The sequence below is a fragment of the Petromyzon marinus genome, chromosome 35 (assembly GCF_048934315.1).
Source record: "Petromyzon marinus isolate PM22_M1 ecotype Great Lakes invasive population chromosome 35, UKy_Petmar_22M1.pri1.0, whole genome shotgun sequence".
NCBI lineage: Eukaryota > Metazoa > Chordata > Hyperoartia > Petromyzontiformes > Petromyzontidae > Petromyzon > Petromyzon marinus.
Genome location: NC_133701.1, coordinates 3,900,366 through 3,926,529, shown reverse-complemented (window position 1 = coordinate 3,926,529; position 26,164 = coordinate 3,900,366). Strand labels below are relative to the sequence as shown.

The 26,164-nt window shown below is 48.3% G+C and overlaps 1 protein-coding gene across 1 annotated transcript in view; it reads right to left on the bottom strand.

Annotated features, from left to right (window-relative positions):
• The window catches only part of LOC116948873 (KN motif and ankyrin repeat domain-containing protein 1), a 78,648-nt gene extending 61,922 nt beyond the window's left edge, over positions 1–16,726 (bottom strand). The window contains exon 1 of the mRNA XM_076071853.1: positions 16,454–16,726. The gene's annotated coding sequence lies outside the window, so the exon portion shown is untranslated. The remainder of the gene's footprint in view (positions 1–16,453) is intronic.
• Positions 16,727–26,164: the final 9,438 nt, after the last annotated feature.

The following is a 26,164-nucleotide window of genomic DNA, read 5'->3' as shown; positions in this document are numbered from 1 at the left end:
AATCTGGAGGCTCTGCCGAGAGATTCTCCTCTGTTAATGAAGTGACATTATTTTTACTCTTCTAATTGTTCTCTAACATATTGCGATTCCACCACCCTTTCTCTCTTCCTGGCACTCATCCACAGCAACATCTGCCATGCGCTGGAGCCAAACGAACTCGGGATTCATCAGATTCCGTTATGCAAGACGCTCCGTGGACTCGCAAACCTCTCCCCTCTCGTCTCACGCTTACTCCCCCCGCTGTGCACTCTCCCCCCCCCCACCACCTCATCCCACTCTACTCCCAAGGCCTTCTGTCAAAACCCCCAGGCACACTGCACTTGGTGGGAAGTCGCTCTTCTCTTTTCTGCCGATCCCACAACACACAAACTACCCCCCCCCCACCCACTCCCCCCCCAGCCATCTGTGCTGTCAACTCCCTGTTCAAGTCCCGACTCAAAACCTCTCGCTTCTCTTTAGCCTGTGACCGACTGCCTCTTTACGGGAATGTACATCCCATGTGCACATATCACCGCCTACAAGACGCTCACGTCGCAGTTTTGCGTACGACGTCTTCGCGTGTGTTTAGAAGCTGTACACAACTGGACGTTGCGTTTCAGAGACTCGCGCAGAGAGACGACGGCGCGCAGACTCGCAGAGGCCCACAGCTTCGGCGGACGGAATCAAGGCGGGGGGGGCGAGCACGTAGGGAAGGCAGCTCCGAGCGTGGAACGTTTCACGCGCTATCTCCCCGTGCGCACCTGCGATTCCTCCTGAAGGTGTATTCTGGGCAAGGGTCAAGTGTCCACCCTCCCCCTGCCATCCCCTCCCCCCATGCCTAGGCCATACCTCGGGTCAAAGTTCAATCACCTCCTCCCAATCGCACCGGATGGGCTCATTATGGCCCTCCGATTATGCGTTATCAGGTTGTACCGGCACGGGGCGAAACGTCAGAACATCGTGCCTAACGGCACCCAGAAACAACCCAAAAACACGTCGGAGAGCCCTACGCCAACATCAAGAGAGCCGACGCAGCAGGGCTAATTATTATCAACAGCAGCAGCAGCAGCACAATCCTGTGGTTCCCCAGGGAGGGAAGAGCGTGCGGGGGCTCTGTAATCAGGCAGCAGTGTGGGAAAGTGAAAGAGAAAATGGGAGGAGGAGGAGGGGGGGAGGGGCGGGAAGAAATAAAAAAAATTGGGTGAAAATTTTAGTTTCGTCGACGCACATGTGACAACACAGTGTAAATGAGAGCTCGTGTCAGCAGGGGGAATTGTGAAAAAGTGCAGTGTGTTTACAGAGAGAACAGAGCGCTGTCTCATGACAAGAGCTACACTTGGCCTCAAGCCGTCGCTACATTCACGGCCATAGCTCACTCGAGCGGGGAACAACAGCGATGCATACCAAACAGTGCCGATCCCACGTGCTCACGCTCCGCACCACGGGACTACAATGTACGCGTGCGTCACAATCAAACTGACCCGCCGAGCACGTGTTCGCAATGTCAGACTCTAGCTGATCGTTTTTATTTCGCAAATCCGCCAAAGAAACGCACGAAAAAGCACAAATCTCACGCACTCGAAGACTCAACGACTCCGGGCAGCCCATGGACTCGACCGCAACATGAGCAGGGACCATCAAAAGGACCCCGAAATCGCACGTTTGCAATCTTAAGCTTCCCACTGCTCGTTTGTAATTTCGCAACGAGCCAAGCGGCGTAGAATAAAGTGTGGGAAACGTCACCGTTCGCTCCTCTCGATGCAGTTTGCCGCTGCCAGCGCCATCACTCCTCACCTGGCGAAATATTCCTGATAAAAACACGGAGGTAAACTAAGTAAAATAAACTGCTCAACAGTTTTTTTTTTATATAAAACCGGGTAAGGCCCAGTGAGCTATGTAGCTCTTTTTCAGAAGCAACCTGGCCACAAATGACAGCTCAACGAAGTGGCCCATCACGTAGACATTCATGGCAGGCAAAAACTCTAAACGCACGTTGATTCTCAATGCGGAGGGAAAAAGCAGATGACCCGGAGGAAAATCCACGCGGACACGGAGACAGAGACATGCAAACTCCAAATATACAGCAGGCATCAGGGTCGGGATCGACGGCACGACCTCCTGTATACCAGGCGAGGTAGTTAACATCTCACCACCGTGGCTTAAACAAGGGTGGAGGTGGTGATGGGGAGGGGGGGGTTTGTGCTAATATTTAAAAGGTCACCGTGTAGCGACACCTGTGAACGCTTTGGGTAAATAAGTCACTTCGAGGCACGGTGTGAATGTGCAGGCATAACGAGGCCGATCAACACCTGCCGCTACTGCTGCCACGAAAGCACACACAGGCCCGGGGGAAAGGGCCTCAACCCTCGAGGGCAACTGCCGCTCCAGCTCCAGCTCTACGATGCGCTTGCGGGTTGTGCCGCGCGGTGTTCGGCGCCACGTGCCGACTGTTTCGCTCCGTGCGCTAAAGTTAAACCACAGGACGTCGAGCCAAATAAGCGCGCGGTACGACGCGGAAACACAATGGACAGCTGTACAGCGCAACCGCGAAAGCCTACGGCGCTGGGGTAACTTCTGCTCGACTAAAAATTACGGCGCTAATTAACATCTTCACAACTTTACCCTGTCCCGTTCCGAGACGTCTGAAAGTTGCAGGGTGGCCGCCGTTCACCGCTGAATCTCGGAACGCGCGAGCGGTTCAGAATTAATTTTATTTAGAGAGGTGTAGCGCCGCTGTTTTTAAAGACATTGTACTCGCCGCAGAAAACTGTTGCTCTTTGGTTATTCAGAAAATAACCGTGCTGAGTCTTAAGACTCAAATGTTCTGGATCGCAAGCGCACACCACCGTGCAAGCCAAAAGTAAAAAAAAAAATGTGTCTTCATGGAAATATTGTAAACAATACGAAAAGGTGTTACATTTGAGCTGAACAACTTTATTATCCAAATCCCCTGCTTAATTAAGGAGGCTCTTAATTCAATGAACACCTGCTGACAGAGAAGAGTGAAAATGAAACAGGAAGGGATCTGCATGCAGTTTGAGGGTCCACGCAGCACACAATTGGCTCTCATTCCCAGGGAAACATTTGCAGACCTTAATTTAATTTCAGAATTGTCTGGAGTGCACACATGGCCCAAAGGTTCCACATACGCGCCACGTGGCACGTATGCTACCCTCGCTCCTTTAGCAACTGAACGGATTCTAGGCCTGTGGATGAATCATCGCAGGTCGTGTTTAGATAATCTAGGCACAGGCCGACCTACCACCTTTGACCTCTAACCTCCAACCAGGCCGTGGGTCTGTGCCATGTCACGCCGTGCCACGGCCGCTCGTTTAAAGTGTTTGTCTCATTGCCACTCTTGACAAATGTTCAATTTCTGCGCACGTACAAATGCGTGGGTGTTGACGACAATCCTCCAAACCGCTTTGCAGCCACTCACACGCCCGCCAATGAAACCTGATGACGACATTAAAACGTGTAGTTTACAAAATAAGTATAACCCACAGATAGCCAAGACATGCACATAATAGTTAACGCACAAAAGGAGAAATTATCCGCTGAAAGTGAAGGATATTTTAACCTTTTGGCTGTTTGACAATTTGCACAACGCAGGAGGGAGGAGACTTTTACTCTCACGCTCCCCAAAGACAGATTTGTGGCGCCAGTCCATCCATCTCCGGTATTTGTCGCTGTCGGCCACTTCTGCAGTTGACTCAAGTTGGAAATGTTTTGTACATCTCACTCGGCATAATAAACATATCCCCCATTCGGTTGATAGCCTCTGTTGCTATAAGAACGGCGTGAATACCACATGTGCTTATTATTATTGCTGGCCACCCATGCCAATGTTGCACCAGACCACCTGTGCGCTGCATGCAAAACAAAGACAAAGATCCCCCGTATAGCCTTTAACAGACCGTTGGGGCAAGTGCTGTTAGCAAGCACCTACGAAGGCCAGTACGGCACACGACGGGGTGGGTGACCAACACCACGCCCGGCCGCCTTTGTCTCCCCAGTGGCGATGTTTACATACCGCACCAGGTACTAATTTGAGGCTGAGTCGACCTAGGGGAGGCCCAGGACCTGGTCAGATAATCGTCACTGGTGTTGGCCGTGAGCGAGAATCGAACCCGGGTCGCCGGGTTTGTAGCGCAGCGCGCTAACCGCTGCACCACCTCTCCCCACACACGCGCAGCACGAACCACGGCACCCAACCCAGGCCACACCACGTGCGGGAGCGGATTGAGTTGTCATCACTGGTACGGGGAACGAGCGAGCGAGGGAGGGAGAGAGGGATGGAGGTTTCCTGATGGGAAGTTACCTGCCCCTCCCGTGTGGCTGCGGAGACAAAGGCGCTGCTGATCAAATTGCCAGCGCTGTGACAAAGCAGCGCGGTGTGCCCAGCCTGCCCCCCCCCACCACCCCCCCTTGCTCAGCCCTTTGATCCCTGATGCTCAAAGGACATTCCTTCCTCGAGCTAAAGAAAGGACCGGCTTGTCGTTGTGCAGGGGTGGAGCATGGGGAAGCGGGGGGGGAGGTGCTAGGAGTGGGGGCCGGGAGTGTTGGGAAGGACTACCTGCTCAAGCAAGACTTGTGTAATCCCGGGTGGTTGGAAGTCAACAAAATTCAGTGCTTGTCATTGAAATACCAAATAACATGATGATGCGATGGATGTACTGAGTGTAAATCGTAAACGGATTGAGAGAGCCGGTGGCGTCTGACGGTGAATGCGCCATGCCTTGAAGCCGACGAGCTGGGTTCGATTCGTGGACGTGGATAATGTCGGTGAAAATTACCTCTGCACTGGTCCTTGGTCTTAAATGAGTACGTGGTGCCGGTGTAAGTAAAAACAAAACCATGAGCACTGGGGAGGCAAAGGCGGCCGGACGTGGCCAGTTCCACGCCACCCCCCTTGTTGTGCCGTGACGGCCTTGATGGGTGCGAGTCAACAGGACTTGACCCCAACGGCCTCTGGAAACCTACAGGAGCAGGCCTTTGTTCATCAGAAATACACACAAATACAAATAGAAAGACCCCACCATTTAGCCTTTACGGCTAGTTGGGACGAGTGGTGGAAGTGAACACCTAAGAAGGCCGCCACGGCCAACGCCACCCCCGGCCGCCTTTGCTTTGCCCCCGAGTGGCAATGTTTACACGTTGCCCCAGACACTCATTTGAGGCTGAGTCGATCTAGAGGAGGTCCAGGACTGGTTCAGATAATCGTCACTGGTGTTGGCCGTGAGCGGAAAGCAAACTAGGGTCACCGGGTTCGCTGCGCAGCGCCTTAACTGCTACGCCTACCACTCTCAGTACACACACAAAGACAAAGATCCCCGTATAGCCTTAACGGACTGATGGGGAAAGTGATGTTAGCAGTAGCGCCTATGAAGACCGGCACGGCACACGAGGGGGTAGATGGCCAACGCACGCCTGACCGCCTTTATCTCCCCAGTGGCGATGCTTACACACCACACCAGGTACTCATTTGAGGCTGAGTCGACCTAGGGGAGGCCCAGGGCCAGCTCAGATAATCGTCACCGGTGTTGGCCGTGAACGGGAATCGAACTCGGGTCACCAGGTTCGTAGCGCAGCGCGCTAACCGCAACACCGCCACTCCCCACACACACACACACGTGTGTTGCATTGGTGTCGTATCACGCAATTACTCTCTGGCGTACAATCAGTGTCTGAAGAGAAGGTACGGACAGTGTCTGGAGGATGTTTATTTACTCAATTTAAAGAGAGCTCTTTATCGTGACAAATCTCAATTAGCGCCGATGCAGATAGAGCAATTGGAAGTGTCGGCTGGACTCGGTTTCACCTATAGATTATAACTCCCTGCCGCTGTAAACACATCCTAGGGTGCGCTCCGACGATGGGCCACAATAACAAAGGAGCGGACCAAATGCATGAAGAAAAAAATAATACCAAACTATCGAACCCAATGAGGAGAGAAATGCACGACACCGCACACGCCCACCGCAAACAACGCATGCATCTTCGCCCTGCTGGAGACAAGCAAGTCGTGGCCACGAGCACGCAGCGCTCGGCATTCGCACCAACACATGGTCCCCGACTTTCTCATCCAATGCGTTAAAAAAAAAAGTTTATCATCACGTTTCATCCCGCAGAGCGAATCGCTTTATTGGCAATCAGCAGCATAAACGTGTTTTGAGCAATACATAACGAGGGTAACCCGATCGCCTACCCCGAACATAATAACATCCACGTGGCCGTCGAGTGCTGCCACGTGGACGTCGAGTTATGTCACGTGGTCGTCGAGTGCTGCCACGTGGTCGTCACCTAGCGTTACTATCCAGGGCCTTGAACCGTTTTTTTTGCTAAGAAAAATTATTCGAGCCAAATCAATAACTCAGGTGCTTTTCTTTGGTCTCTTCTCGTGATCGTCATCGCACACATTGACACAGAGGTTTTTTTTTTACGTTTGTTGTTGAGAATAGAAATATGTAAAAAAAATCCAACTGTATTTACTGCGTGAATTGTTTATCTGCATTGTACTTTGTACCCCCAACCCCCACTTGTCAAAGAGACTATTGACTCAATGGGCTCTCACTGGGTTAAAAACAGAGCTCTGTGTACTGCGTGTACCCGAACACATTCATCGATCACCAAAACCTCATTGCCAGAGATAACGTTATTTTAGGGAATTTGTTCAAATATAACTGTACTCCCCAATTATCTTTTTACTTAAACCATCTCTGCCACTTTGGCCTTTCTACCCCAGGCCAGCTACATGTCCTCATTATCAGCAGCCTTCATCAATCCACTCCTGGATGAAAGCCTCCACCCCCCCCCCACCTCCCCACCAAAAGCCATCGCAATCTCTCATGGTTCTGCGATATAAAAATCCACGTAGCCGCTGGACGCGGGCAGATTTCGTCACTCTACCTCCGCGGCGGACGTCCACCCGGGTCCGTTCCCTCCTGCGACTGCCACTACCACCCGCTGCTCTCGGCTACCGCCAGTCCCCTCGTAGCCACGAGTCGCCAACGTCGATACGACGTCTCGAACTGACCTTGACTGCCTCGTCCATGTTCCCTTGCTGTCTCGCAGCACAAACCTAAACACGTACCACCATTTGTTCGCTTCTTTGAGGACTCCTCAGGCTTTTGCTCAAGTTTCCTCACGAATGCCCCGTGTTTTTTTTTTGTTTGATCCATAGCTCGGAGCAGTTGGTCACAAACATGAATGCTCAGATGCCAGAAATTAAAATATCTGCATTTTAACAAGCTGAAGAGAGCCACATCGTGATGGTGAAACAGAGCCTACTGGGAAACATCAATCTCTGAATTCCCAATGGCAGAAACACGTGTTTAAGTTTTAACGTGGAGACTTTCTTTGTTGATTAAAACCCACATGTGTTTTGCCTTTTATTCGTATTAACTCAATTTGTTGAAGGATCGGGGGGGGGGGGACTGGGGTGGGGAGGGAAAAAAACCAAGGGACATCTCTTTTTCTCAGGAAGCACTTTACACAGCACTCGCTGTTCACATTCCTCCACTCGATCATTTATTTATTTTTAATTCCCCAGCGACGGAGAAAACTACGCCATCCGAGCCAATTATTTGAAGCGCTCCTCTTTGGTATTTCAATTGCTTGCTTTCCCACACGGCCAACAAAAAGCGAATATGATAACGGAAAACCAAGGCCACTCCCGACAGCCGCATACAAACCACTGCACAGGAACACGCCACGACCAGGCAGCAGAATCGGCGGTCGGCACTACTACTACGACTAATGCCACCCTGAATTTTACCGAGAAACACAAGCTCATCATTTCAGTTCTCGGTACACGTGCGTACATAAGCCTACGACTGCATTTATCAATCTCATATTCTTACATACGTAAAAAAAACTCCTCTCTTATTGTCTCGCAAATAAATGTAGGTAGGCCTACTCGCATTTGGTCTGCAGTTAACAAAACGTGCGCCCCCTTAAGTTCCGCCCACAATTATTATTTTGTTGTTTAGTCTTAACGATGTAGGGCAATGAGAACAATTTAATGATCTAGGTCTAACTTTATTTACACTTTCGTCAGTAACTGAAGCAGAACTCAATTTAAATTCACATGCAAAAAATGTTTACTGGCAATTAATTCTTATCTTCAGCCATGATACATCCACTGCAAGGATGGACACCTCCCCAAGTCATTGATATCCTTCACAGTTCTAGGATGTAGCAACATACCACGCTCCATCTCCCCGGTAGAGGTTATCTCTTGGACACATTGCATTCCTTGGCCGTCTTTCCGTCACTATTCTTGACCCTTTTGTCATCATCATTATTGATGGAACTATAACAAACACTGCCAACAGTACGGGTATGATATCACTGCCCCTTGCTCCCAAGCTGCAGTGCTCTCCGATTCCATACACAATGCGGATGCGGGAAAGAAGCGGCAGTATCACCATCAAAGGCCCAAAGACAAAGATCCCCCATATAGGCTTAACAGGCTGTTGAGGCAAGTGCTGTTAGTGAACACCTATGAAGGCCAGAATGGCACACGAGGGGGTGGGTGGACAGAAACCACGCACGGCCACCTTTGTCTCCCTAGTGGCGATGTTTACGCACCGCACCAGGTACTCATTTGAGGCTGAGTCGACCTAGGGGAGGCCCAGGACCAGCTCAGATAATCGTGTGTTGTATCGTATCACCCAAGTATTCTCTGACGTACAATCAGTGTCTGAAGAGAAGGTACGGACAGTGTCTGGAGGATGTTTATTTATTCAATTTAAAGAGAGCTACGCCTACCACTCTCAGTACACACACAAAGATCCCCGTATAACCTTAACAGACTGATGGGGCAAGTGATGTTAGCATTAGCGCCTATGAAGACCGGCACGGCACACGAGGCGGTAGATGGCGAACGCACGCCTGACCGCCTTTGTCTCCCCAGTGGCGATGCTTACACACCGCACCAGGTACTCATTTGAGGCTGAGTCGACCTAGGCGAGGCCCAGGACCAGTTCAGATAAATTTCTAGCGCAGCGCGCCAACCGCTACACTACCGCTAACCGCAATGCTCTCCGCTTCCACACACAATCCGGGTGTGGGTAGAGAAGTGGCTGGCACGGCATCACACACACACACGCGCGCGCCTCTCTACGAAACAGACAGCCCTCAAGCTCTACAGCCCAGGGCGTGAGCGCACCGTGCCCGCTACGATTGCTGCTGCTGCCGCCCTTAGCAGGAGTTGGCCATTGTGAGTCGCGGCAAAATTAATTATTCCTCATTAAATATTCCTATTCTTGGTTCTTTCGGTAAAGTCACCTAGAAGGGAAACAATAAAATAATACAAATATAAAACAATAAATATTCCTAATTAACTATTCGCACCATGTGCCAAAGTACTCCATCCCCCCCCTGCCAAAAGCAAACTTTCATCGCCTCGTAAATTATATGATCGCCTTTGGCCGCTTGTGGTTTATTGTGTGTCCAATGTCGAGTGGGATGGTTTGTTGGTGTGCGATTGTTCTTACATGTTTCGTTGAGAATCTGCTGCGTTTATTTTCGTCTGCAGCGTTTGTCTCATTGCATTATTCTTCTTTTGACCGCAGTGTTCATTTTCCAGCGCTGAATTTGTTTTCTCTCCTGTACACCCTTTGTTGTGCACAAGCGGTTCTCATTTGCAAAAAGACCCTTCTGTCTCGAATGGCCCCTCACGTAATCGTGAAACAAACGCGGCATGTGCAAATATTGTGAAGGCTGCAATCAAATGTGGAAAACTAAATTCACCTCTGCGTTGTGACGAGACAGGATTTAAAAATAAAAACCCAGAGAGCCATGCCTCGTGACACCTGCAGGATAGATGTTAACAACACAGTGCTAGACTGAAGACCACCGTGCAGATATTCGCGGTTGTGCCGATGGGCCTTCAGGTTGTACTGCGTTTTATTCAGCACAATGTTCGACGTTTCGCTCCAAGAATTGAGTTCAAACAAGTTATTCAAACTTGGTTTACCGAAGTGTATTTTTTTCAGTTTCTGAGCAAGACCACGGCGTGTGGAGTAAAACGTCGGACATCATGCCCACATGTTTCGAGCATTTGGCGGGGAAAAACCGGAGGACCTGGAGAAAAATCCACAAGACCACGGGGAGAACATGCAAACCCCAAAATACACAGGCATCAGAGTCGGGATCTAACCTACGTACTCCTATGTACCAGGCGGGGTAGTTAACATCTCTCCACCTTAGCATGTGCGCCAAATTAGAAACAAATGCTACTGCACCAGGGATCAAGTGACATGCACGCACACGCTCAGGGGGACATGACATAATACATTTTTTAGAAAAAGTACATAGGCAATCAAACACATGTTTAAATGCAAAACAGTATTCGGAGCTTTTGTCTATCCCACAGTTAATTAAAGTTTGCTTTACCGAAGTGGATTTCTTTTTCAGTTCCCGAAAAAGCTGTAGGCGTGTGGAGTGAAACGTCGGGACATCATCCCCAAATAAACACCCAGGACAACACGAAAACACATCTGAAAGGGGGGCGTGGAGGCTAATGACGTTCAGACGTCAACATTTGCGCGAGGGAATCCCAAAGCCGCTCATTCCGGTGCCGCAATGGCTGCCCCATGTTCGGGCCCAGCGGCCATCTGTCGCGCGGGGAATTGGCTCCGTGGCACGAGGGGGTGAGCGCCGGATGAAAGGGGGCAGTCGGGAGTGGAGCTGTTCCCAGCGATTCCCCCTCTGGCTTCCTTTTGTCCGGCAAAAACCTACAGAAAAAGGTGGCCAACCCTTGCTCGCTCTCTCGCGCTCTCTCGCACTGTGTGCAGACGTAACTCATCGTCAGCGTGCACCACGACAGGGGCCCGCTGCCGCTGTGGGCGACCGTGGGTCCTCTGCACGCTCAAGGCACGCTCAAGGCACGCTCAAGGCACGCTCAAGGCACGCTCAAGGCACGCTCAAGGCACGCTCAACACTTTTGACAAAATTAATGGGGGGTGGGTTTCGGGTGTGCGTTGTTCTCCCTACAACAAGGTGACACAAAGTCTCACGTGACGCAGCTCCTAACTCTTGTTCACTTCATTGCCAAACGTTCTTGTTTGTTTTGCTTTAATTATGATGGTGACCTAGGTCTCCCTGGTCTCCCAAGTTCTCACCTCGTTAAACAAAATAAACTTTACAACCTGAACTTGGATTGTCGATTATACTGATGATGTAAACTGTAAATACACAGGAGTGGCCCAACAATAGGTTCAGTACTGAGTCAGTAACCTGATGCTGCACGGAGTGAATATACTATATTTTCCAGTTTATGGGACATTGCAGAAAGTAAAATACATCCCAAATTTAGTTTCACTCCAGTGTCAATAAAGTTATACAATCTGGTCACACACAGACACCAGATTGTAAGACATAACTCCAACTTCTGCATTAAGTTACAGTGGGAACGAGTGCATCTTATTATCCAGAGAATATGGAAATTGTAGTCCAGCGGAACTCCTCTTATCCGGAACAAAGTACGGGGTGAACAAACTGCCACAGGTTGATTGCGGCCCCAGCACATGGCCGCGTGAGTCTGTGTGTGGGTGTCTATCTTGTTACGCCTCACTCGTGGGAAAGGGTAAATGTAATTAATTTAAAGAAAGCAAAAGCACAATTAATGGTTTAAGCGACTGGGAATTTTGTCCAGGCTGTGAAGGAAATGTTTTTTTAACGAGCTGCAGGCTCGGTAGAATCGGGTGCCTTCATTTACGTTGAACCTCCACACTGTATTCATGGCTGTGAGGAATGGGTAATGGGGACGAAAGAGCCACAGTTATTTTTATTGGCATTTCCTCCCACCGCCGATGCAGTATTACAGTCATACCTATGTGCCCTTTAATGTTTCCTGACATTGGCAATGCTATTATTATTATTCTCCATGCAGAGGTGACTTCAACCGATGATTGGAATTATAAATATGCTCCTCCAACTGATCGTGCTTGCCCTAACCCTCGTCCTCTCCCCACTTGACAATTGCAGCCAATTAAACTAAAATATATATTAAACTAAACTTTTTTATTTAATACCAGCTAATGATAGCTCAACGAAGGGACTTATCATCATGTGGAAATTTATAGCAGCCAAATGCGCGAAACGCATTCTTCGATTATTTGGAGGGAAAAACCGGCGGACCTGGAAAAAAAACAACATCCACCCGACCAAGGAAAGAGAGACACGGAAACTCAAAATATACAGCAGCGGACGTCAGGCTCGGAATCTAACCCAGAATTAGGAGCTTTTGTCTATTCTGCATTCTGCTCTGGCTCTCACCCCGTGTATGAGGATGGGATGTTGATGCCTATTGCTTCATTGTCCTACTATTATTATACCAACACGTAGACTTGACTAGACGCATTTTAAAGGGGGGCTGAGCAGGTGGGGAGGGGGGGGTTGGCGCCGCTCCAGCCCCCTCGACGCGACAGGGCTAGCGAACGCGTGGATTTCGTTGTAGGCCTGGGCCAAGCAAACCGAGACTGCAGAAGGCTGCGGTGGATGGGTGGAGGGGGGTGGTGGTGGTGGTGGTGAAGTTACTCAAAGGAAATCCGCTGCCTCAAATTGTTTCCCGTTAGACGGCAGCGCTGAAGGAACCGCTGAGCAATACCGAGCACCCAGCCTTTAAGACACCCTCCAGAGACGCCTCACAATTGCTCCCAGACAAAACATATTTACATGATAGTAATAACCTCTATTTTCCAAAACGCATTTCATTTTGAAGTATCTCAGAGCGCTGCACGCAAATATAAAACTAAACTCACAAGTGTCAATACAATCTAAGCGAAACAGAAAGCTGATAATAACAATATCAATGACTACTCTCGAAATGACAATAAAATGAAGAACTATGGTAAAAGCGAATAATAAAAAAAACTCTAATTTGTCTGTGACCAAATTACTCCGAATACAAAAAAGCGTCGTCGAATCTTTGAAGCCTAAGCAGACTTTAGCCTGGTTAGTACTTGGATGGGGTGGATCACAAACATCAGGCCTTTTGCCATAGAAGTGGGCAGGAGATGGCGGGGTTGAGTGTGACCGGCTCACATGCGTGATGAGTTTTATCCAGGTACGCTGGTTTCCTTTCACAAACGATAACAACTCATTGGCGGAGTTGCCTGTACATCCCAGCGCACACAGGAACCTCCTGAAGAGGGGTGTTGAGATTCAGTGAAGCTTTTGCCGAGGAAGTATTTGGCAGACGAGTTGTCGCAATCACAAAACGCCGCCGCAAATACACGAGAACAATTCCAGATAAGATGTCCAAATTACTCCGATTACGATAATGGGCACGACGCTCTGAGTTATAAATTCCGATGAACAGGGAACTCTGGGGTACTCAAAACGGTTTTCTATTCCTGAACGGAAGTTCACTGGCCCAGAGATCGGTATGCGATTCTCGGAACAAATATCACCGTCATGAAATCTTTCAACAACAACAAAAAAACACATAAAACAAACACGGGACTCTCGTAAAAATAATTTTAAAAAAACCACTGAGCCCTCCGTGGTGAAAACTCAACAACAAAATATGAACCATAATATCGGGGGCTTTTTTTGGGTGAGATTGCAGAAATAAAATGCGTCGTTAAATCCTCCACGAATCTGACTGTCGCCTGATGAAGGTTTGTAATTACTGGCGAAACGTCGTACTCAGATTGTAAATGTTGTGGATTTGCTCTACAAAACACACCGGTGTGCTGGACTAGTAACGAATTGGCATGGCCCGTTTACGTGACAACCCTTACTTATTGGCTGTGTCACGTGGTGGCGGGTTGAACGACACATTTATATTATGGATGATATTGGTTGTGAAAGCCTCCTACGTGTTAAACTAACAAATTCTGAGCAAAGGGATCCTAGGCACGTGGCTTCGCATGCCACCACCAGTCTGTTGAGTGTCTGTTGATCACTTTATACGACATGGATTAACCGCTTGTTGTCAAGTACAGCGACGTGTACCAGCGGCATGTTGTGTTGGTAGAGGGCTTATACACAACTCGGTTGTTCAACTTCACAGCCAAGCCTCAACGTGACAAGTGTGAAGGTGTTGCTTCAATGTAATACAATGCAACAACAAAAATGTGTGTTTATTGCAGCGTATAATTGAATACCTTGCATGTCCTGTAACTGCATACAATTTTAAAATGTATTGCTTAGTGTCAGGCAGCAGTCTGCGTAATTAATAAAAATCGGGCAACTAGTTTATTTGGTTACCCACAATGCTACATAGCAGAACATGAGTGTTTTATTTTACACAGTACAGTATTGTTAATGTTTGTTGCGTCGACAGAGTTGCCCCTCAACGTCTTCAGGGAGTCTTCCCACCAATGACTTCCACGGTAAAAGTCAGCAGTGTGTGTGCGTAGCGCGCCTGACTGCAGGTAAAACACGGCCCAGAATTGTGCTGAAACAAATGCTGCCGGTTATTGTGACTTCTACATGTGAAAGCGGCCCCGGGGCTAAAATTCAGGTACTGCATACTTCGTTTGGCTCATTACAGTACAGGTACAAAACGGAAGTACAGTAGGTGTATATTTTTATTAAATCTATAATAAGCTTATTTAAAAAAGGGTTTTTTTTATACGAAAACTGAAAATATCTCGGCGTTTCGGCTGCCTGACCTTCCTGATAAAGGCGAGGTAGCCAAAAGGTAGATCTTTCCTTTAAGTGACAGTAAAAAAAACCTCTAAAACTAAAAAAATGTTAACTCATCCGTTATTGTAGTGCTTTGAAGGACACATACCACCACCTCTCACATGCGTATACATTGTGTTAATGTATGTTGAACTTCTTTCGCACCGTACGTAGCCTACCGGGCTAATCGGAGGTGCCGGGTTGAAGGCCAACAATCTAAAAACAAAAGGCAGTTTCTAAACAAAATCAATCTCCGGATGGCAATTCCAGACGTTCGAATAACTGGCACGCAATGGCTTAACACCACTCAATTGCCAAATAAAATACCGACGTAAATCTGTTGCCAACATTCTGGAGGGTCCGCTAACAGGTAAGTAAAAAATGATCGCCGCCCCCACTGAAATGCCATCCACCGCTGCACGGAACGAGACAGGCCATTCATCCAGCAGTGGATTGGCAGAAGGGCACGCACGCACCCACGGTATACAACGCACTTAGCAGCAGCAGCAACGCTGTCCCGGAAGCGAGCCTGCAAACGCTGCCAAAAAAGGGGAAACTATTAATTAAATTATATCGGAAACAACTTGCCAAACGAACGCAGGCAGGATGCAATCCATTATTGTTATGGGCAAGGCGTGGGATGCAATCCGTCTGTTCGCGTTCGAGAATCCCACTTGTCACCGACGCAGCTCGAACCGTCACGGGGGAGAGATACATTCTTGGTTGTTGGATGGTTCACTGTGAATGTCAACTCGGAGGGCACCACCACGCAAGTTGGGGTGGTGAAGAAGAAGAAGAATAAGAAGAGGAGGGAATGTGGGAAGCACCCACGTCGCTTTACCCCGCTACACGCGACATTTTCCATCAACCCCAAAGCGGTTGCAACCAACGTCACAGTTCACTCCTCCTTCAACTGCTGGATGGACAGAGGTGGCGGTGGGGATTTGGAAGAGGGGGGGAGGAGGAGAGGGGGTGGGGTGATTAAAAACAAAACCTTTGCTCCCATTGTTACAACTGCCGCGCCGGGGAGATCGACTCGTACCTGGGAAACCTCTTGGATTGACAGTAAATCACTGCATTTACATACTGTATATGCATCGGTTTGTGAACATAAGCGCGTGAACGGGCCTAAGTGTATATACGCATCCGTGTGTCTCTAACCCATTACAACCAGAGTTTGCCGCAAACCAGCGGCCGAGGTTCACTTGGGGAGGCGGGTAGCCGAAACATAAAATAACCACAACGAATTCAAGCAACATACGACGACATATCATCATCATCGCATCCGCATGAGCACGACTACACAGCAGCAGCATCCGTCGTGTAACAACGAATTAAAACACAAAGACAAAGATCCCCCCGTGTAGCCTTTAACACTGTTGGGACAAGTGCTGTTAGCGAGCAGCGCCTATGGATGCACGCGAGATGCATGCGTGGCCAGCACCGCCGCCCGGCCGCCTTTGTCTCCCCCAGTGGCGACGTTGGCTATACACCGATGCGCCGGGGAGCTCATTTGAGGTCGAGTCGACCGAGGGGGGAGGTGGCCCGGGACCGGCTCCGATAACCCGCCACGTCGTAGCTTAGCCCGTGTCGCGCGGAATCGAACTCGGGTCGCACGGATCGGGAGCGCGGCGTTGCGCGTAACCGCTGCACCACCGCTCCCCAAACTCCGCGCAACGGCGGCGATTGCAACATCGATGAATTAAAAGTTGCGCACGCAACAGACGCGCGCCTAAGTTTCGTCTTTAGTTGCGGCTTACGCGGGGGTGAAACGGGGGGGGTGGGGGGGGGTGTGGAACAGGGGTGGTTTGGGGGAGAACTCTTTACTCACTCTTTCAGCTCTCATGTGGCTACTGCCTCCTCCACCACCGCCGCAGATGTTTAGTCGTGGATCGGATGCTTCGGCGAGGGTGGAATGGAGACAGCGGAGTTCGCGAGAGCGCAGGAGTGAGTGGCGAGTGAGAGAAGAAGACGAGAGAGAGAGCGCGCGCGCCGTGTTCGCTGCGCGGTGGAGGACTAGCGAGGCAAGTCGAGGCGGGGGGAGGGAGTCACCGCGTACGCCACCCCCGAAACTCCCCGCCACTAACCCAGCCCCCAGCAACCACCCCAAACGCCACACGACCGGGGCCCCCTTGGACACTGCTCCCCCCCCCCCCCCCCCACGTGGGTCCACCACTCTCATCACGTAGCACGTTAAGGGGTGGGGTTGTGGTGGGGGCGCGACACGCCAGGAGCCTCCGGACGTGACGTAACTCGCCTCGTGCCCAGTCGCGGCGGCAGCAGCAGCAGCGAGGGAGTTGCCTTCTGCTGCTGGGTCGAGAGGAAGAGCTCAGACGTTCGGGAGACGTCGCTCAGAAAAGCCCTCTGTCTCTCTCGCTCTGTCTGTCTCTGTGTCTCTCTCTCTGTGTCTCTCTGTCTCTATCTGTGTCTCTCTGTCTCTCTCTCTGTGTCTCTCTGTCTCTCTCTCCTCGTTCTGCTTAGAGAGAAAGGACACCCACAGAGGGACAAAACTCCCATAGAGAGACCAAACTCTTATAGAGAGACCAAACACCCATAGAGAGACCAAACTCTCATAGAGAGACCAAACACCCATAGAGAGACCAAACACCCATAGAGAGACCAAACACCCATAGAGAGACCAAACTCCCATAGAGAGACCAAACTCCCATAGAGAGACCAAACACCCATAGAGAGACCAAACACCCACAGAGAGCTCGAACGCCCACAGAGAGACCACACACCCATACAGAGACCAAACTCCCATAGAGAGACCAAACACCCATAGAGAGAACAAACTCCCATAGAGAGACCAAACTCCCATAGAGAGACCAAACTCCCATAGAGGGACCAAACTCCCATTGAGAGACCACACACCCATAGAGAGACCAAACACCCATAGAGAGACCAAACACCCACAGAGACCAAACTCCTATAGAGAGACCAAACTCCCATAGAGAGACCAAACACCCACAGAGAGCTCGAACACCCACAGAGACACCACACACCCATAGAGAGACCACACACCCATAGAGAGACCACACACCCACAGAGAGCTCGAACACCCACAGAGACACCACACACCCATAGAGATCCTTCATTCATGCGTGCCAACTATTAGCAGAACGTCGGCCCCGTTGCTGCCCCCCCCGACCCCCAAACCCTCGTTCGAAGGCTCGGCCCTCCTAAATTGTTCATCATCAGCGCACATGGTCAATCCACTGCTGGATGAAGGTCTCCCCAAGCCGCCGCCATGTCTCTACATCCTGTGACGTTAAGCACAGAAACAACAAGAACCGCCGTCCGCCACCACAGTGATGGTGGGTAACGTCTCCACGGCGCTTGTTCCGAGCCGGGAAACACCTTGAGGCCACGTGAAGTGTCGAAGGCTCTCTCGCTGGCAAGGAGGTCACGGAACACACCCAGGTGCCGTGGGTTGACCGATGTAATAATCCACCCTCAGGACCTGCACGTTAACTGAATTCCTCACCGAGTGCAAGTCAGTCAACAAATGTTGGTGCAAAAATGAGGAGTGTACCATTTACCAATGGGCATCGGAGTCTTGCACCTTATGCATAAGGGCCGAGAGCCAGAGCAGATTGTGTGACGCGTAAAATAATTCTGTTTTGCGCTTAATATTTGTTCAAAGTTCGTTTCACATTGACTGTCGTGCCCGCCCTGAGTGTTTTTTTTTGTACGCACCCACCACCACCCCAACTCCATTAAACGAGGTCACGCCACGGGGTTACAGAGCGTGACATGCGTTCAAAATGCAATTGATTGCCACTGACTTAGTCCCACTCATCATCAGCAGTACAGCCATTCTCTATCCACTGCTGGATGAAAGCCTCCCTCGTGATCGCCATCCCTCAGGTTCTGCTACCCCGCCAGGTCTCACGCCTGCCACCGCGAGTCGCAATTGGCGATGCCAGCGCCCAGTTATTTGCCCGGGAGAGGCTCGCTCCGAATCCCGAGGCTCGCTGAATCGCTTGACAGGAGAGTGTCCTCCTGCTTCGGGAGGTTTGGCCAGCGCCATTTCGTGAGTAACCTAAGTCGATAACTCTTCAGACCAGGAGGCAACTTGAGAGACAAGAGGAGAAAATGCGCGCAGGTCGGTGTGAGAAGTGCCACCGTGGCGACGGTTTAAGACGTCGCAGTCACAAGACTGTGGGCAAGGTTCGTGATGTCCCCTTGACACGCAACTAATGCTGTGATTCGTGCTGTGTTGTGCTGTGTAGGATAATGGATTTGCATATAGTGTCACCATTTATGTGCGTGCGGAGAGGACATCGGAGCTCATGGAGAAAGTCAAAGATGCGATTTCTTTTATCAGGCGAGAACTTGACCCTCCTACATGAGCTCTATATGACAGGGTGCTCCTACACACTGTCACCTCTTGGCCAGACCTCACAACGCCACGCATACAACATCTGGCAGGCACTGATGATCACCCATCCAACTACTTATCAGACTCAAGCCTGCTCAGCTTCCGAGATACGCGATCATGGCACAGAGTGAATTATTGGATCCGTTCGAGACAATAATTTACCCCACTAGGTTTCTACAAATAAGTAATAATGAATCATCTATTTCCAATCAGATTTTGCCCTGTGATCCGGAACGTCGGTGGTGAGGTTTGGTCGATCGGGTAGGCGGATCGCACGCGGATTTGTGAAATTCTCAATGCACCTCAGAGCAAGAGTTTCGATCGATGCATAATGCCAGCTATCACATACGGGTCAGAAATGTGGACTCTGACAAGAACACAAGCCGAAAAACGTGGAGAGATGCAAGCTGGAATTTGCAATGAGAGACAGAAAGAGCAACCCATCATGAATCAGGGGAACAGACGCAAATCAAAGATAACATATTTACTGTTAGTTGAAGATTGTGGCATCGCAGTTACGTGAAGGATCGTGAGGGTACGGCAAGGCCTTCATCGAACAATGAGATGTTGAGGCCTTCAACCAGCAGGCGACAATGGCAGGTGATGATGATCTATTTGAGCAGCTCGTGTGATGATGTAACGTGCAAAATTCACGTGGGTTGAAGACCCACAAGGTGACCCATGTTGACTGCTGAATTGTACCTGCCTCCATTATGCCACAAGTCAAAACCAGTGCATGCCAAAGTTTTATTGTCTCTTATGGGCATTTATCACGACGAAGCACCACTGCATGAGAATGTGACCTTGGTTAAACTACGGCAGAGGGCATGGCAATGGGTAGGAGTTATAGTTTATGGGTTACAGTAAATCAATACAAGTATCGAATGCCAATGAGCACATGGGGCAGTTTTCACCGACGCGTGATTATGCTTTACATCAATGTTTCCAATAAACAGCTCACACCATTAATCATTAACATTAGCTTTTTCATAGACAATGTATAGCAGCCTAACGTTTGGGGCAACAGCCCATCTTCAGAGTGGACGGCATCTTTCATATTTATTCAACAAAAGCAGTGATAAACAATCTTTACTCACGCGTTCCAAATCATCCTCAATACAGCACTTGGATTGGTGACAGTCATGGCTTGCCATGTGTTGGATGTAGGCGTGTGGCTGAGTATTCCCCACGCCATATGCTTCATGGATATTTTTCCGGGTACTTTGCGCTCATTCAATACATGACACACTAATACGTTTAATTGGTCAGCTTAAAGGACGCGACCTGGGCTTGACTGTCTTCATTCCAACGCTGTCCTCGTGACAGTACGGTCCCTTCACCTGATGAAGGCTACTTGTGTTGTGGCCGAAACGTCGTGATTTTTGTTGTTTTATTTTTTTTACCTACATGACTTTACCGAATAGAACCAATGAGTATGGATCCTTGCAGTCACGAAAGCTTCAAATCTAGAATTGGTCAAAGGTCTCAATGTAGCAGGACCCTCCTGAATACTAGTACTGAGCCTCAGCGAGGTGCTCCTGGAGTTGTAAATGGAATTTAATCGAGCAAAACGATCAAACAACAAACCCTGGTTCTCGACGCGGGCAGCTGAAATCGGATACACATGGTCCACATCTGCCCCCTGCTGTCCAATGTGGAAAATTGCAATCACCCAACATCATTACTCCTCGCAAGCGCGTGGTGCCCTCGCGGTTGATGTACGAGGTGGGCGGGAAGTCCATATACCCCTGTCTCCATAGCACCCCGCATGGCTCATGTAGATAAAGAGGTATACGGACTTCCCGACCTTCTTGTCGAATGCACATCTCATTTGGCGGACAGCCAATATTTTAATACGATAGCAACACAACGTGGGTTTTTTTTTTTAAAGATAATTCGAGTCTATGGGGTGAACACACACAAAGTCAAAATTCCGAAGCTTAAAAGTGGACCATACTCTGTATTGGTGTGTCCTAAGTGGTGAAAATTACACATTGACGAAAACACTCACGTGCCCCTGAAACTTAGATCACGTGCCTGCAATCCTCAGAGGCTGCCACTGGCTCCTATTTCAATCCTATTTAAGTATGTTGAACTTCTTTTGCACCGCACGCAGCCGACCGCCGCTAATCGGATGTGCGGGGGAAGAACAACAAACTAAACACAACAAACACTTCTGAAGAAATTAGATGTCAATCGAGATTATTATCGACATTATTGACTTCCCAAATATACTCTTTGGTTCTATTGGGTAAAGTCACGTAGGTAAAAAATAAAATAACAAAAATCACGACGTTTCGGCAACAACACAAGCGGCCTTCATCAGGTGAAGGGACGAGACTGTCTGGAGGACAGCGCTGGAGTGATCTAAGCGTGGCTTTTTTCACTCCAGCGCTGTCCTCCAGACAGTCTCATCCCTTCACCTGATGAAGGCCGCTTGTGTTGTGGCCGAAACGTCGTGATTTTTGTTATTTTATTTTTTACCTACGTGACTTTACCCAATAGAACCAAAGAGTATGGATCCTTGCAGTCACGAAAGCTTTAAATCTAGAATTCGCAAATACATTTTTGGCGGCCCTAAGTAAATGATGTACATTAAAATGTCAATCATTGACAGCTGCACGTAGGCGTGGCGTGTGTACGAGACGAGGTTTTGTGACGATGTATCGATTCATGCATTTAAATTCATTATTCGTATTCGTCTCACAACATAAGCAATCCGATTTGAGCGAAAAAAAATAAATTATCTACGATTCCTTTATATTGCACGCAAAACAAATATGCTTATGGCATAGTTAGGTTGATGAAGCGAACGAAACTTTGCACACGAGACACAAATGAAACGTGAGATCGCACTAACATTTGCATCGAATCGGATATTTAATGAAATTGCTTCGCGTGATAAAGAGTTTATACTCCTGGTTAGTTGTGTGCACCGTGTGTGATGCTCGGTATGCAGATATCTCGGGCGGATTCGCTTTGTGCGCCCTGCTTCAACTGGCGAGACGGGAGATTGAACCGGTATGTATGTATGTTGAACTTCTTTCGCACCGTACGTAGCCAACGGTGCTCATCAGTGGTGCGGGGAGAGCGACAACAAACTATACACGAACAATATGTACGCTGTTGCATTGTAATGTGCGGCAAAGATACTTGCAGCGGTTGATATCGTGATGGTAATTTTGAGTTTTGTGTTGTATAATATTGCGTTAAACAAGGATCCGTATCTTAAAGAGATGGCCCTTGCATCTAACATGTGGCAGTTTGGCTCCGTTGCCGACTTACAAAGTTTCGCAACCGTGCGATCACTAAACAGCGAAAACCTCAACATTATGTGACTCAACAAATTATTAAATAAAGACAAAACGGTGAACGCAAGCGTTTGGTGCAATTAAGACGTGCCCCTAAAGATTAGATCACGTGTCTCCAATCCTCAGATGCTAACGCTGGCTGTATGTATGTAAGTATGCTGAACGTAGCCGACCACAGCTAATCTGAGGTGCGGGGGGAGAGGACAACCAACGAAGCACAACAAGCACTTCTAAATAGATTAGTTTTCAATGTAGATTATTCTCGCCATTATTGATTTCCCAACGCACATGTTTGGCAGTCATAAGTGAATGATGTACATTCCACATTCCTACGACAGGGACCAGAACAGTGTCATCTCAATCCACCCCATTAGCCGTATATTCCGCTTCAACAACCAAGTCCTTTGGGTGAGAAACACAACCTTCAATCTGTGGGAGGTCGTTCCTTATCTTCTGCTGCTCCTAAGGTCTGAAATTCCTTCCTTCTAGTCATCTGCACGCCTGACCCCCATACTTATTCTTTAGGCTGCAGATTTTCATTTCCTGAGCTGCTTTTTTTTTATTATATGATAGCAAAAACAGAAAAAAAACTCACTTATCATCTCAGCTGTAAAAAACCCTTCGTGAATAAGTGAAAGCAATCATCCGTGAAAACTTGGAGCTCTCTGTTCATTCTTCGACCGCGAAAAACCCCACGCTTTCCAAATGTTTACCATGAAGCGATTAACAGCAAACAAAATTTTTAAAAAATTGTGCATTGACCCCACCAAATATAAAAGCCATAATTATGGGCTAATTTTGTAGACTTTTTTCACAAACGTTCATAAAAACATGCTCGCACATCTGACTTCAATGTGGCTTCGCCCCCAGAGGCAATCGCCAATGTCATAAGAAATCTGGAGTCAATCTCCCCGCTGTATCGGCGGGGGGGGAGCAGGGGTGAGGGGCCGAGTGGGATTCTCCCATCCCCCGCCCGTGGGGCAGCGAGACCCCGTTCCACAACGGCCCCGTGGGGACCACGTCGTGTTTGCGCGGCGAGAGTTATCGTCTTGTTATGTGCACTGCTGACATTGTGAGTCCTGTTTTTATTATTATTATTAGTATGGCCTCCTCCCGTCAGCCGGTGACTTCCCACGACCGAGCAGGCCACCTTTTATTTTCCTAAGTTCCTCCTGGTTCCGGTAGGCAGTGACCTCCGAAATCTTTGATTTCATCTCGCCATCTCCTCCGCTGTCTTCCTCTGTGTTTTTTGTTGTTGTTTGTTTTTGCTTCTCGGTATTCTGTAGTGAATGGTATCCGCCTTTCATCAGTTGCTCTCAAGACGATTCCTGGCCGTTTCTAAAATATTTATATTGCTTCAATAACGTCAGTGCACTCTGTTCTTTTTCTTTATTTATTCATTCTTTAACCGATCTCTTTAACTCGATACAAATGTCCAAATGTTGGCTCAGGCGTGGGCAACTGAGTGGATTGTTGCAATGCAGGATGACTGTGAGGGATGGAGGTGGCTTAGGGAGTCCTTCATTCAGCAGTGGATTGACCATGGCTGCTGATGATGATTATACAAACGTGGATTGTCTAAAGCAACTCAAAATCGATCGAGTGCAGTGACACTTTTTTTTTTAAATGTGTACCACAACTTTATTAATTTGATTGTAATAACAATAACAGTTGGTATTTCTTGAAATAATAATAATTAGCATCCATTTGTGTATGTATGTACTGTAAGTATGTTGAACTTTTTTCGTACCGTACGTAGCCAACCGCGCTAATCGGTGCGGAGAAAGGATAACAAACTAACACACAAAGAGCCACCATTCCCTAGCACAAGGTGATGCACTGCTCACTGAGAGTTCCGATCGGACACCTGGTCTCAGGACAGGATACCGAGCGCGCGACCGAAATAAAGCCGGGGAAGAGACGAACACGACAAGGACATCGCTTCAATAAATGCACAGCTTCTGTATCAGACATTAAAACCAAAACATAATCACCACTTTAATGTGTCTTCGCCTCCTGCCTCAACCAACCCACAGTGACAAGCGTGGTAAAGTATGTGCGAATGACCTCCACGACCCCACACAGCACGGGGAGGCCCTTCATTAAACAGCGGATTTGACAAGGGGGGATACATGCACACATGTTTACGCGTACAACGAGAAATAGAGCAAGATCATCCCGGTATCACAACATATTAACCGTAATGGGGTTTTTTATTGGAATAATATACCGCACTCGAAGGCTATAATTAAGATATACGCAAATAAAACTGCGCCGTGGTTTTGTTCAGAAGGACCAGGCCCCTTGGCATCTGAAGTGCATTAGAGGAGATCAGAAAGTGCTTACATTTGAAAGCCACATGGGCAGAGGAACGGCATTGCTGTAGCCCCGGAGAACAAGTTTGCAACTTCCCCGATGACACGCCGAGGCGGATAACAAACACATGTTGGGACAATGCAAAGAGGACATGGACACTACATTTTCATAACTGTTTCCATTGGAGCCCTGCTTTTTAAATGTCAATTTGAATATCCATGTATTAGCAGATTTTTTTTTAAGCATACACCTAAAGTGTTTTGAGTTGCGATTTGTTCCAAGACTGCATTTATAGTACAACTCCTCTTTTCTGTGACTCCTATTATCCGCGGTAGTTGTAGGGTCGACACAAAAAATATCCAAGGATAAGTGGAGTCACGTGGCAAATTAATCCTATTATCCGTGAATTATCGTCGAGTTTGTCACCGACCCTTTGTTCTGGCATGCACCCTGGGAATTTACACCACAGCTCCTCTTACGTGCACATTTCTTCACAGATAATAGGTCACCAGCAAATGAATCCGATGATTTGCGGTTAAAACTTTTTGTTTAATAATAATAGGGGTTTTCCCATTTTTTCTGGCAACAAAACTGAAACCTTTTTACAAGGATTCATGTCTACATTAACCACAATACCTGCAGTCAAAATGCAAACAAAAAACATACTATGATAATATATGCATTGTCCTTGAAACTGAGCACCAATTGGGTCGAGGCTCAAAAGAAAGCCGTCCCTTGGTGTGGACCAATCAGTTTCAAGGACAATGCATATATTACCATAGTATGTTTTTAATTTGCATTTTGACTGCAGGTATTGTGGTTAATGCAGACATGAATCCTCGTAAAAAGGTTTCAGTTTTGTTGCCAGAAAAAAGGGGGAAACCCCTATTATTACATTTTGGTACTGTCAAAGGAGGTCTAATGATGATATTTTTGTTTATTTGTGGGTGGAGTCAATTTGCCGATTACGTCACCTAATAACAAGATACGCAATGGTCGTCCCCCCCCACATAAAGGCGGATAACAGGAGTTATATTGAATGCAATCATGTAAGCAGCCGCGATAATGTACGGCGCATTCACTCAATGAGCCGTGTTGACGTTTTCATGAAAACGGCCAAATCGCATCATCGCTTTGGCGATTTGCTCCAATGATGGAGGTATCGCTTTTCACCAAAAATGGGACGATAGGTTACAGTTGCCAGCATGCTAACCAGGCCCTACAAGTACATGTAATCATCTGTGCACGAATTCCCCATCCAATGCAATCCCCTTACTTGATTTGTACGTTTTGCTGTTTTCTCATCCAATAAATACTTTCCACTCAGACGGGCAATTTAAAATAATTGCGCATTGTCTCAACAATCCACTAAATTTGGATTCCAACTATCCCCACGGAGAATAAATGCCAGTGTTACTAAGACACCGCACGCGTTTGAAGAGAAACTTCCTCCATCATTGCACTTTGAAAATATGTGTTCGCTCTTGGTCAGGCTTACGGCTGGCCGAATGCCTCTCCACTCCGTGTCGGC